The sequence below is a fragment of the Equus caballus genome, chromosome 10 (assembly GCF_041296265.1).
Source record: "Equus caballus isolate H_3958 breed thoroughbred chromosome 10, TB-T2T, whole genome shotgun sequence".
NCBI classification, from domain to species: Eukaryota; Metazoa; Chordata; class Mammalia; order Perissodactyla; family Equidae; genus Equus; species Equus caballus.
In genome coordinates, this window is record NC_091693.1 from 72,010,296 (window position 1) to 72,024,068 (window position 13,773).

The following is a 13,773-nucleotide window of genomic DNA, read 5'->3' on the forward strand; positions in this document are numbered from 1 at the left end:
GGGATAGGGCTCTTTAGCCAAAGAAAAGTGAGCAATCTATTTAACGGGAAGAATATTGTTTTATGGAAAATAATTACACAGAATAGAAATAACATTTCCAATTATAATGGAATAAAGTAGGATTTCTTCATAGATGTCTCTTAAATTCATATAAAAATCAATATGTTTAAATGAAATCGTCTTTCACTTTTGGCAAACATACAATGAAAAACAAAATCTCTATTGTCTAAAACTACTCCATACATGGCACAGAGACACACAAATACATGGATGTGGACATATGGATGTGTGTGTGTGTGTGGCCACAGCTACCATCACAGATAGGCACTAGTTTCACTGTCTTTTTGGGGGTCAAAATGAAACAGGTGTTCCCAAGCAGACAAGGTGTGAGACAGACAGTCCACGGAAGGTCCGAATGGGCACATATTCTCTTTTTTTCTTCTCATTTCTTTTTTTTAACAATTTGGCCCTGTGCACCCAGCTACACACTAAACATTGCTGTCATTAATAATTACCTAAAAAAATGCCAGCATTAATAACTGAAGGTTATTTATAATCCATGTAAATGCCACCCACTGGACTTTGAAATGGTAGAAGCTGAACATGTCCACAAAGCAGCTTGTTCTTGTCAAAAGGAAAGCCAGAAACAGTGCCAGAAAATACACCTTTTGTTTCAGTGTCAACAAGCTATTTGTCAGGAAACAAAAGGAAGGTTCTGCCAGCAGTGGTGGATTTTTCTGAAACCTGAAAATTAGTTTTCCATTTGTTTTTGGTTAGAATTAGAGAAAAAGGCAGTGGCACAAGTATATTATACCTCACTCCTCAGGACTGTCACGGAGAAAGGCTGTCTGAGAGAAGGAAAGGTGTCCCTCCCCATGCACCCCACCACACGCAAACCCGTGCTACTCAACTTCCCCCAGGGCCTCAGTTCTCCACCGCCACTTTGCCTAAGCACGCCCAGGGAGAGTGTGTACACGACAAATGCCACCGGGTGGGTCTGAGGGGGAGCTCTGGATGCTGCAAGTTCCCAAGGGCAGCAGAGAATTTTGAGGCAGGGAACCCAATGCTGCATTTCGACAAGCACAGCCCTGTTTTGTGAGGGAAGAACTTTCTCTGACATCTGCTGTCACCCACCCCAAAATTTTGTTCTCTCTGGTTTGCTCTGCCCTGCCCTGGACGCCACAGTCTTATTTTCAACTCATCCAAAACATCTTAAATTCAGTCCAAATTTTAGGCAAAATTTAGGAAGAGCAAAGACTTATGTACAATCTAGAGTAGAAAACAAGTTCAAACACATATGAGAAATCTCTCTTCATAGAAATTTAACATCCTTTCCCCTGAAGAGGGAATTTCCCAAAACTTTCTCTTCCTTCAGGGCCCCCTGCCAGACTGCTAAGGCCCCTCTCCTCTTCCTCTCTCCTCCAGACCCGGCTTTTATAACAAAATATCTCCTGCTTTTGTATGCAAAGCAATTTGATTCTCTAACCTACCCTCATTCCAAACTAGATTCTGGGCCTCGGGAATACTCCCACAGACAAAACCAAACCAAAACCGTGTGGAGAAACTTTGGTAAGAAGGGGAATATTTATTTAGAAAAGAAGATATCACTACAAATTATTTAAAGATGCTTACAAATATAGTAAAATATTAATGAACTGCCTTCTCTATAAAATTTTCCCATTTTTGACTTCATTTTCTTTGATTCTTCATGTGACAATGATTTTGTAATACAATTTTCTATAGAAAGAATAAATGATAATTTGGTTTTGTGAAACATTTGATCAAATATTTTTTGTTTCTAGTTTAGAAAAGCTTCTTTAAGCTTCAGAATTCATTATTTGTAATGTCATCTATAATTTAAAAAATTAATAATGTTTTAAATAATATGTATTAATAATATATAATTTTAAATACTTATTTAAATATTTATTTTAATCTTATTTTGTGTTACTTTTTCAGAATTTTGATCCTCATGTAACCAAGACTACTGCTAAAGAACAAATAGAACTTAGACAAGTAAAGAACAAGGATTTTGTCTACGCTTCCCACAGTATTCATGCCCATTGTTTATAATTAATTGAAATTAAATTTACAGCAATGATCATGTCATTTAAAAAAAAATCTTTTGGGGCCAGCCCAGTGGTGTAGTGGTTAAGTTCACACCCTCCGCTTCGTTGGCCCAGCGTTCACACATTTGGATCCTGAGTACAGATCTACACACTGATTATCAACCCATGCTGTGGTGGCATCCCACACACAAAATAGAGGAAGCTTGGCACAGATGTTAGCTCAGGGAGAATCTTCCTCACCAAAAAAAAATAATAATAATAATCAATATCTGCAATTAAAGGGGACCATCACAGATTCCCACAGACATTAAAACAACAAAAAAGGACGATTGCTAACAACTATATGCAAATAAATCTGACAATTTGGATGAAACAGATATGTCCCATGATAAATACATCTTACCCAAACTAACCCGGAGAGGGAAAGAAAATCTTAATAACTTTACATTTGTTGAAGAAATTGTATTCATAATTTAAAAGCTTCCCACAAGGAAAACTCCATATCCCCAGGGCTTGTACCAAAACTCAAGGAAGAAATAACATTAATCTTACACACAAACTCTTTCACAAAATAGAGAAGAAATATTTTCTAATTTATGAGGCCAGAATTACCCTGACATCAAAACTAAAGCTATTTCAAGTAAAGAAAGCTAAAGATGAATGTCTCTCATGAGCACAGATGCGAAAATCCTTAAAATATATAAGTAAATCAAATCCAAGAATATACAAAATGAAAAATATATAAAAACTAAGTAGAGTTTATCCCAGGAAGAAAGTTTATTTAGATTTAAAAATCAATGTAATTGATCCTGTTAACAGACTAAAAATAAAAACTACATAATCAGCTCAATAAATGCAGAAAAAGCTTTTGAAAAATTCAACGTCTATTAGTGATTAAAAGCAAAAATACTTAGCAAACTTGAAATAGAAGCAAGTTTCCTCAATCTGAAAAAGGACAACAATGAAAAAGCTTCACCTAACATCATACTTAATGGTGAAATAAAGACAGAATAGAGATACAAGCAGTTAGTTACACAGCTTGAAGGAGACAAAGTTTGCTGTTAGATTCCAGGCAACCTAACAATCTACTAAAACAGAAGGCCAAGACTTCTCAGAAGAATGTGACGGGATCTAGATGCACTACCACAATGTCCTGTATTCAACCCAAAATTAGCAGTATTGCAAAGAAACAGGAAAGTGTGTTCCACACTTGGTGAAAAATGCAGTCAATAGAAACTAACTCCAAGTAGGCCCAGATGTTGGCTTTAAAGACGGGCAAAATCTTGAACAGACACTTCACAAAAGGAGATATAAGATTGGCCACTACACACAGGAAAAGGTGCTAACATCATTAGTCATTAAGGAAATGTAAATTAAAACCACAGTGAAATATTTCATACCCAGGAGAATGGCTAAAATGAAAAAGACTAAGAATATCAAACATTGGCAAGATATGAAGCATGTCTCATATGTTCTTGTAAGAGTGTAAAATAGGACAAACCCTTTGGAGAACTATTTGGCAATATTTTACAATGTTAAACATACATCTACCCTATGAGACAGCAATTCCACTCTTGGGTATTTACTTAAGAAAAATGAAAACATATGTCCACAAATAGACTTGCACAAAAATGTGAATAGTAGTTTTACTTGTAATGAGAAAAAATGGGAAACAGCCCAAATGTCAATCAACAGGAGAATGAAAAAACAAATTGTGGTACAGTCATACAATGTGGTAGAGTCTACTACCTGAACTAGTACTCAGCACTAAAAAACTGATACAAGCAACAACATGGTTGAGCCACAAAAGCGTTACGTTGAGCAAAAGAAGTGAGACACAAAAAGGTAAATGTTGGGGCTGGCCTGGTGGTGTAGTAGTTAAGGTGGCACACTCCTCTTCAGTTGCCCGGTGTTTGCGGGTTCATATCCTGGGCATGGACTTACACACCACTCGTCAAGCCATGCTGTGGCGGCACGCCACATACAAAATAGAGCAAGACTGCCCCGGAAGTTATCTCAGGGACAATCTTCCTCAAGCAAAAAGAGGGAGTTTGGCAACAGATATTTAGATACTTAGGACGAATCTTCCTCACACACAAAAAAAGTAAATGCTGTATGATTGCATTTATATGAAGTGCCAGAATAGGCAAAACTAAGCTATGGTGATGGAAATTACAGCAGTGCTTGTTCAGAGGCAGGGGAAGAGGTGTGTCTGGGGAGGCACTATGAGGGAACTTTCTGAGGTGATGGCAATATTCTACATCTTAATTGTTGTGTTGTTTATATGGGTGAATACATTGATCAAACATCAAAATGTAAGCTTAAGATCTGTACATTTTACCGTATGTAAACTGTACTTCATAAAATTAATTTTACAAAACTATACTATGTAGTTTTTATAACACTAATATTTCCTTAGTCAGACTTGAAAACAACTAAGATGGCATTTGAGAAAACGATTCAATTGGCCAGTTTGACCTCAGAAATCTCCACTTCATAAAGTTTGTGTCCACGCTGCCATGGACACCTGAGAATGCCCTGCCGCCCCTCCTCCACTTATTAGACCTCCCCTTGTGAATAGAACTCTTGGCTTCCTTAGGTCCTATTCTCATTTAAGGGGTGTGTAAAGAAATGTGAGTCACTTGAGGATATTAATATCTGCTCTCCTGGTAGGATATCCACCTTTTTAAAAAAGACCTTCCAGAGAGAGGCTTTAACCCAGAGGACAGCAAAAATGTCAGGCTCCATGAAAAGGAGAAACTGGGATTAGTGAGGCCCCAGAACATCTGTCAGATGATACCACATAGACTGCCACTGCTTCTTTGTTTATAAAGGTATAGACATATTCACAATTTTCAGGAACTAGCTGAGGCTCAAAGCCTGGAGTCAAGAAAGCAAATATCTAATCTGCAATATGTTATGCAACATTATGCTTCTGGTTAGCTAGTTTTTTTAGAAAGGAAATATTAAGACTGAGAAGTAAACAAAAAGTATTGTTTGCTTTCACTTTTATTTAAAAAAAGACTATAAACTTCATCTTAAAATCTATATCTGAAATCTATGCTGTATTTAACTGTAAAGAAATTATTTTAAACTTCAGTTCCAAAAGGAAACTCCTACCACTACTGGTGAGGTCATCATGAACATATGCCTGGACCATAAGCATATTTTCAAAGTAAGCCAGCCCTTTCCAGAAATAATAAAGCTTGAAGCCACACCTTTATAATTTTGACCTTTTAAAAAGACTTATTTGAAGATCCAAATACCAAAGTATGTGGTTATATCTTTCTTTGTTATCGTCTATTTCTCAACAATGTTCTTACCTATTACTACTCTTCCGTGTGTTATAATCCTTTAATAATATGAGTCATCCACCGTTGGTTCCGTAATCCAGGATAGTAAACACTCTTAGGAGAACAAGCTATTGTTCTCTGTTTATGCTTGACTCCAAAGTCTGCCATTTACTCACGGTACATGAGTGTGTTTCACAAGTTGCATGGCCTCTGGCCTCAGCTTCCTCCTTGACATTTCTATTGGATGCCCCTTATTCCAGTAATCTACCCATAACTCTAGAAGCCGCAGAAAACTGGGGTCCTATCTTTCCACGCTCTTCCTTCCTTCATTACAGTACCTGCAGAAGAGGCACTTTATGTTTCTTTATAATGCTAGAGCCATCAAGAATATTTTTTAAAGACTCCAGCTATATAGACTATGACTAATTCATCCATATATTCATTTACACAGTTTTTAACTTTGGAATCAAGATTACTGATTTCAGTTGAGAAGAGTGCAGTAAGCAATTTTCTACTTAAAACGCACTGATGTAAAAAACAAGGAGAAAATCTTCAGGATCAAGGGCTAGGCAAAGAGATCTTTTCACCAAAAGTATGATTCCTAATAGGAAAACATGATAAATTGAACCTCAGCAAAGTTAAAAACTTTTGCTCTGTGAAAGATTCTGTTAATAGGATAAAAAGATAGTCTACAGACTGAGAGAAAATATGCAAAGTATTTGCAAACCACATATTTGACAAAGGACTTATATTTAGAATATATAAAGAACTCTTAAAACTCAACAGAAGAAAAAAAAAACCCACTAAGAAAATGGACAAAAGACATAAAGGGACATTTCATAGGAGAGGATATACAGGGGGTAAATAAACACATGAAAAGACGTTCAACATCATTAGCCATTAGGGAAATGCAAATTTAAATCATAAGATATCATTGCCACTTATCAGAATGGCTAAAATAAAACATAATGACAATATTAAATGCTGATGAAGATGCAGAAAAGCTGGATCACTCATACATTGCTGGAATATAAAATGGTGCAGCCACTCTAGATAACAGTTTGGCAGATTTTTATAAAACTAAACATGCAACTACATATACTCAGCAATGGCACTCATTCATCCCAGAGAAATGAAAATTTAAGGTCACACAAGAACCTGTATAAGAATGTGAATAGAAGCTTTATTTGTAATAGTCGAAAAATGGAAATAATGCAGATGCCCTTCAGTGGGTGAATGGTTAAACAAACTGTATATCCATACCATGGAATACTATTCAGCAATAAAAAGGAACAAACTATTGATACACTGAACAACCTGAATGAATTGCCATGGAATCATATTGAAAGGGGGGAAAAAGCCCATCTCAAAATGAATGATTCCATTTATATAACATTTTTGAAATAAAATTAAAGAAATGGAGATTAGTAGTTGTCAAGAGTCAGGGACTGGGGCTGGGAGGGCTGAGGGTAGGGTGGTGAGAAGCAGGACCGTGGTTGGCCATAAAAGAACAGAAAAGAGCTCTTTGTGGTGATGGAACTGTCTGTATCTTTTTTTTTTTTTACTGAGCTAATATTGGTTTAAGACATTACATAAATTTCAGGTGTGCATCATTATATTTCGATTTCTGTGTAGATAACATCATACTCACCACCCAAAGACTAACTACTGCCTGTCACCATACACATGTGCCCAATCACTCCTTTCACCCTCTTCCTTCCCCTCTGCCCCTCTGGTAACCACTAATCTAATCTCTGTGTCTATATGTTTGTTTGTTGTTGTTGTTATTTTTATTTTCTACTTATGAGTAAAATCATACAGTATTTGACTTTCTCCGCCTGACTTACTTTGTTTAGCATAATACCCTCAAGGTCCAATCATGTTATTGAAAATGGTAAGATTTTTTCTTTTTTTATAGCTGAGTAGTATTCCATTGTGTATTTTTATCACATCTTTATCCATTCATCTGTTGATGGGCACTTGGGTTGTTTCCAAGTCTTGGCTATTGCAAATAATGCTGCAGTGAACATAGGAGTGCAAACATCTTTACACATTCATGTTTTTGTGTTCTTTGGATAGCTATCCAGAAGTGGAATAGTTGGTTCATATGGTAGTTCTACTCTTAATTTCTTGAAGAATCTCTATACTGTATCTTGTCTGTATCAATATTAATATCCTGGTTCTGATATTGCAGTATAGTTTTGAAAGATGTTACCATTAGGGGAAAAAGGGGTAATACCAAATCTCTCCATATTATCTATATCAACTGCATGTGAGCCTACCATTATCTCAAAATAAGAAGTTTAATTAAAAGCTTTTTAAAGTTTTTAAAGACTGATGTCTACAAACTGCTCACTTTCTTAAAACTCAGAATGTAATCAGTTGTCCCACTTGTTTATATTTTAACGTGCATTCTTGTTTGAGAATAAAAGAGCTAGAAAGAAGAAATAGAGGTTTATTTTATTGATGCTGCAGGCATTAATGGTTGTGGCAATTACAAATTACTATGGCATGAGATGTCAAAATGACAGTTGTGTCAGGTACTGAAAAGTATTAAAATTACTAGTTGTAACTGAGTTCCTACTATCCTTAAGGAACAGAATCTGAATAGCAAGCAAAATAACATATATAGATAGGGGCTGGCCCTGTGGCCGAGTGGTTAAGTTCGCGCGCTCCGCTGCTGGCGGCCCAGTGTTTCGTTAGTTCGAATCCTGGGCGCGGACATGGCACTGCTCATCAGACCACGCTGAGGCAGCGTCCCACATGCCACAACTAGAAGAACCCACAACGAAGAATACACAACTATGTACCGGGGGGCGTTGGGGAGAAAAAGGAAAAAATAAAATCTTTAAAAAAAAAAAAATAACATATATAGATAAAGGAAAAAATGAGAAAGAAGGACAAAGAGGAAATAAACATCCACTTCTAGAAAGACGGGAGAGAAAAAGCCACAGGGCACCAATCCTTGTACCCCAGTTTTCCAGTAAAAAGTCTAAAATCAGTGAGATGATGAACAAGACACACTGATAAGTAAGGAAATTCTAAGTGACTGAAGAAGAGATGAGCCTAGAGTAATTCTTGAGTTACGGTGCCCAGAAACTTGATGCTGTTGTTTTTTTTTAAGTAATCCGCACATCCATGGCCAAAGCATAATAGGAACAACTAGAGGAGCCAAAGTAGATCAAACATCAGCTACTATAAGAACATGATAGATAGATACACAGGTACATAGATGCATAGATACAGATTTAAAAGATAGATGACAGACTGTTAGGTTTGTTTTCACTGATGAAAAAGTGTCAAGAATGTGGATAAGGCAACCTTCAAGAAGCCAAGATCTTTGGGATTCAAGTTGGAGAGAGCTGGTTGCCTTCCCACAAGAGCAATCAGGAAAGAAAAAGTTTTGAGAAGCCAAAAGGTGAATTATTAGAGAAATAATTCTCACAAATTATTTACCAGAAGAAAGGAAATGCAGCATTCAAGTGAATGATGCCATAACTTGGCACCTGAAGAGATGGAGAAAGATGTGTGAATATGGGGCAAGAAACAAAGAGATGGAGTAGGGACATTATAAGGAGTTCATAGTAAATCTCCAGTAGTATTGGATACTGGCCATCATGTTTGCTTTATGTTGAGTGATGTGCTCCTGAAGGGCTAGGATCAGACCTTAAAGAGTTGACCATGGACCATCCTAAACTGTTAGATGTGTTGAAGAGAATAGTTACTAACTACTTCACATGGCGATTGCAAGGACTAATGAGAGAACATGTTTAAATCATCCAACAGTATTCAAACACTCCACTCTTTAAGATGAAATAACTTCCTTCCACCATACAAAAACAGTCTCGAATAAAGCCCCTCAACAGAAAAAAGACAAGGAGGTATAATTTTTAAAGTGTCAAATAGGATGCTGGATGATAATACTTAGAATAATGAATATCATTTAAGCAAATGAATATTATATAATGAATAATGAATATAAGCAGCCTAAATGGCCCATCAAGTCATAAAATTTAAGATTGGTTTAAAAAAACAAATCTAACTAGATGTATATTATTTGACACCAAAGGTAGAAAGATACAGAAATAATAAAAGTAAAATGTTAGATAAATACTTATCAATTTATTTTTTAATCTAGAAAAAAACATTAATTTAGAAAAAGAATTGAGAGACTTTTTAAAAGGGTCAAAATAAAGAGGTCATTATAATCGATATCAGTTATAATCGAAAATTAAAATATGCTAATATATGTTAAATAGAAAAAATCAAAATAACATAAAACAAGAACTATTTGAAATTAAAAGGGAAAACTGTAGATTTTTAATTCAGTATTATAGGTCTACAACAGATCCAATAAACAAAAATTGTTTAATGGCTTAAAGAAGGAAAAAAGAATATGATGAAAAGATTAAGATAGAAGACATCAGAAGAACAATTCAAAATAAAATAAAAACTTTGTTTTTTTAAAAAATGCTAATGTACAGGAGTGAGGTGGAATAGGTAGAGCCACCGATCAAAATGAAGTGTTCAGAGATAGGATCAGGGCTCAAGAGAGAAGCCAGCCAGTATCTAAAGGAAAGGAAAACTGAAAACCATTATAATATTCATAAAAAGTGTCCAAGGCAGGGACCGTGCAACATAAGGTCATGAGAAGATGGTGGGTTAAGGCACAAAGTCATTCCAGTCACAAGTGGCTGGAATGAAAATTAATGGTACAGATATTATGAATGAGTAGAATCCACAAACAGCACTACCTAGGGAATTCTTTTGGCTAAGTTCTTGAATTCATTGGAAGCAAGTTAGCAATACCATAGAGTGGCTAGGCGTCCACACCAAAAGAAATAGCATTTTGTGGGACACCTGAGGCATCATTCTCTCTCCCTTTCCCTCTCCCCCACCTTGAAACAAGAGAAATTCTTTGAGAGGGGCTGAGCTATGGAGTGGCTGGCTCATTATCATCTCACACTCTGTCCGCACTATTATGAAGCAGGGAAACCAACTCTATACCACACAAATCTGAATTATACCTTCTTACAAAGGTTCTGTGGTTCATAAATAAAAACTGATCATGGGAGGCCACTAAGAGATTCAATAAGTTTAAGAGTAAGAGTTTACATAGTGCTTTTTGAGATGGTCAGAAAATAAGACCCGGAATTAATAAAGTTAAACTAAAACAGACAACAAAAATACGAAATAATTGGAAAATAAAAAGTTTTCCTAAGAAAAATTAGGTTAAAGGAGACATTAAGAATATAATAGCAGAGTATTTTATTTCTAGGAGAATGATGCCAAGCAGAAGAATCCCCAGAGAACAAAAGGGGTGACTAACACATCTGGATTTGCATTCTAGCCCTGAGACTGGCTACTTCTCAGTTTCTTTGTCTACAAAGTGAAGATAAGAGTGCTTACCTCACATGGTTGTTCTGCAAAATAGATAAATAATCAATGTAAATAACTTGCAGAGTTCCTGACTCTTCTCTTATGCAATAAAACATTAGATCCCTTCCCAGACCCCAAAAGCAATACTCAGAGGTAAATTCACAACTTAGGAGGCTTTTAGTCTTAAAAGAGAAAGAGAATAAAAAACAAAGAATTGAACTAAGTGTGAGTCATGATTACACATGCAGTACCTAAATAGGTGCTCAATAAATATTTATAAGATAAAGGAATATTGAACTTAAAACCTTAACAATGACAATATCATTTACATTGGTACAACCAAAAATATAATACTTAGGCATAAATCTAACAAAATATATACAAGATCTACATGATGAAAACTATAAAACTCTGACGAATAAAATCAAAGAACTAAATAAATGGAGAAATAGTCCAGCTTCATAGATAGGAAGATTCAACATTGCCAAGATGTCAGTTCTTCCCAACTCAACCTATAGATTCAATGCAATCCTAATCAAAATCCCAGCAAGGTTTTTTTTGGGACAGCAACAAACCAATTCTAAAGTTTCTATGGAGAGGTAAAAGACTAAGAGGAGCTGACATAAGCTGACTAAGAGGAGCTCAGAGGATTTTTAGGGCAGTGAAAATACTCTGTATGATACCATAATGATGGATACATGTTGTTATACATTTATTCAAACCCATTAAATGTACAACACCAGGAGAGAACATCAACTTAAACTGTGAACTTTGGGTGATTATAAAGTGTCAGTGTAGGTTCATCAATTGTAACAAATGGACCACTTTAGTTGGGGATGTTGATAATGGGGGAGGCTATGCTTGTGTGGGGACATGGGGTATGTGGGAAATTTCTGTACCTTCCCCTTAATTTTGCTGTGAATCTAAAACTGCTTTAAAAAATTGTCTTAATAATAATTAAAATAATAATAATAAAACCTTAACATTGTAGTATCTCATAGCACTCATTGCATCATAATTCTGTCTTCATTCATTCATTGCATATTGATTGAGCATGGTTTTCAGCTCTGGGGATACAATAGTGAATAAAACAGACAATAATCCCTGTCATTAAGTAGTTTGTATTCTAGTGGAAAGGCAGACAACAGCAAAATAAGTAAATTATAAACTATATTAGAAAATGATAAGAAATTTTGAGAAGGTTAAAGCAGAAAAGAGATGGTAGAAAGCAGATGCAAGATGGGTAGTGACACCACTTTAAATACGACAGTCAGAGAAGGCTTCACAGAGTTGAGCACATTTGAACAAAGAATTGAAGGGAAGAAGAAAGCCTCACAGACATCTATTGGAAGAACATTCTAGGCAGAGGAAAGAGAAAGTGCAAAGTCCCAAAGGAAGGAGTGTGCCTACTGTGCCCAGAACATGGAGACCAGTGCAGCTGGGGCAGGGTGAGAGAAACAGAGAGCAGTAGGGTCCACATCTAAACTTCCAGCTCCATAAGGCAGGAATTATATCTTTCATCTCTACTTCCAATGATTAGCACAAGGCTTAACATTGTAGGAATCACTACATAAATGTTCATTGCCTAAATATTATCCAAAAATATTATCAATAATATTTTGATATATTGATCATAAATTGATTGGTATATTGATGCTAAATTGATAATATATTGATAAGTTACTGAATGGTATGAGTTGAATTATGTCCCCCTAAAGTTCATATGTTGAAGTCCTAACTGCCTGTACCTCAGAATGTGACCTTATTTACAAATAGGGTCATTTCAGATATAATTAGTTAAGATGAGGTCATACTGGAGTAGGATGGGCCCTGAATCCAACATGACTAGTGTCCTTATAAAAAGTGGAAATTTGGAGACTCAGACACACACACAGGGAGAATGCCATGTGAACATAAAGGTATAGATCAGGGTGATGTGTCTGCAAGCTAAACCAAAGATTGCCAGCAAACCCCCAGAAGCTAGGAGAGAGGCATAGAACGTAGATTCTCCCTCATAACCCTCAGAAGGAATCAACCTGCCCACATCTTGATCTCAGACTTCTAGGCTTGAGAACCGAGAGAATGAATTTCTGTGGTTTAAGCCACCTGGTTTGCGGTCCTTTGTTACAGCAATCCTAGCAAACTAATAGACGGAATGAATGTTTCCTCTTGACAGAGCCCATACACAATGTTAAGGAAAAAAATAAGATCCAATTCTTAAATGGTCAAAAGACTGAAAATTCATTAGAGGAAAATATAGTTAGTAAATGAGCATATGGGAAAAGTTCAGATGTGTTAGTATTGAAAACATTTCTAAAAAACCAATTGTAATTTCGTGTTGATGAAAGAATTATGATACTGAGTAGTGACAATGGTTTTGTGAGAATATAACCATTCTACACGGTATCAGTGGAATCCTTTTAAAGAAATTTGTTAATAAGCATTAAGAGCCTTAAAATTGTTCATTACCTTTGGCTCAGTAATTCAGATTCTGGGAATCTATCCTAAAGAAATTATACAAAATATGTAAAAATCTTTATGTAGAAAGGTATTTGTTGCTATGCTATTCAAAACACTATAAAAATTAAAAATAGAAGAAAACCTAAATGCTAACCATTAAGAGAAGAGTTAAATAAATTATGGTACATTCACAGACAGGAATATTATGGAAATTAGAAAAATTAATATAAAGAATGTGTAGTACCATAAAATGCATAGAAGTAAAAAAACAGAATATGTACACTGATTACTTTCATGCAGAAGACATATGCAAAGGAAACTAAGAAGATATTTGTATATTTTTATATTTGTTATATATGCATATCACTTGGGAAATGTATTTAATAATATTCAAGAATATCAACATAAGACAACATATAATTAAGCACCAAAAATACTTAAAAGAATTTCAGAGAAGAGGAAAACCACATCTAGTTAAGGGGAGATGTAATGTAGCAAGTGGATTTAAACCCAAACACTTAACTTAAAGTCAGAGAAACAAGAAAAGGACATTCAGAACAAAACTCTTAACT

The 13,773-nt window shown here is 35.5% G+C and overlaps 1 protein-coding gene across 1 annotated transcript in view; it reads right to left on the reverse strand.

Moving 5' to 3' along the window:
- FRK (fyn related Src family tyrosine kinase) overlaps positions 1–13,773 on the reverse strand; it is a 99,630-nt gene that overhangs the window by 61,195 nt on the left and 24,662 nt on the right. The window lies entirely within an intron of this gene.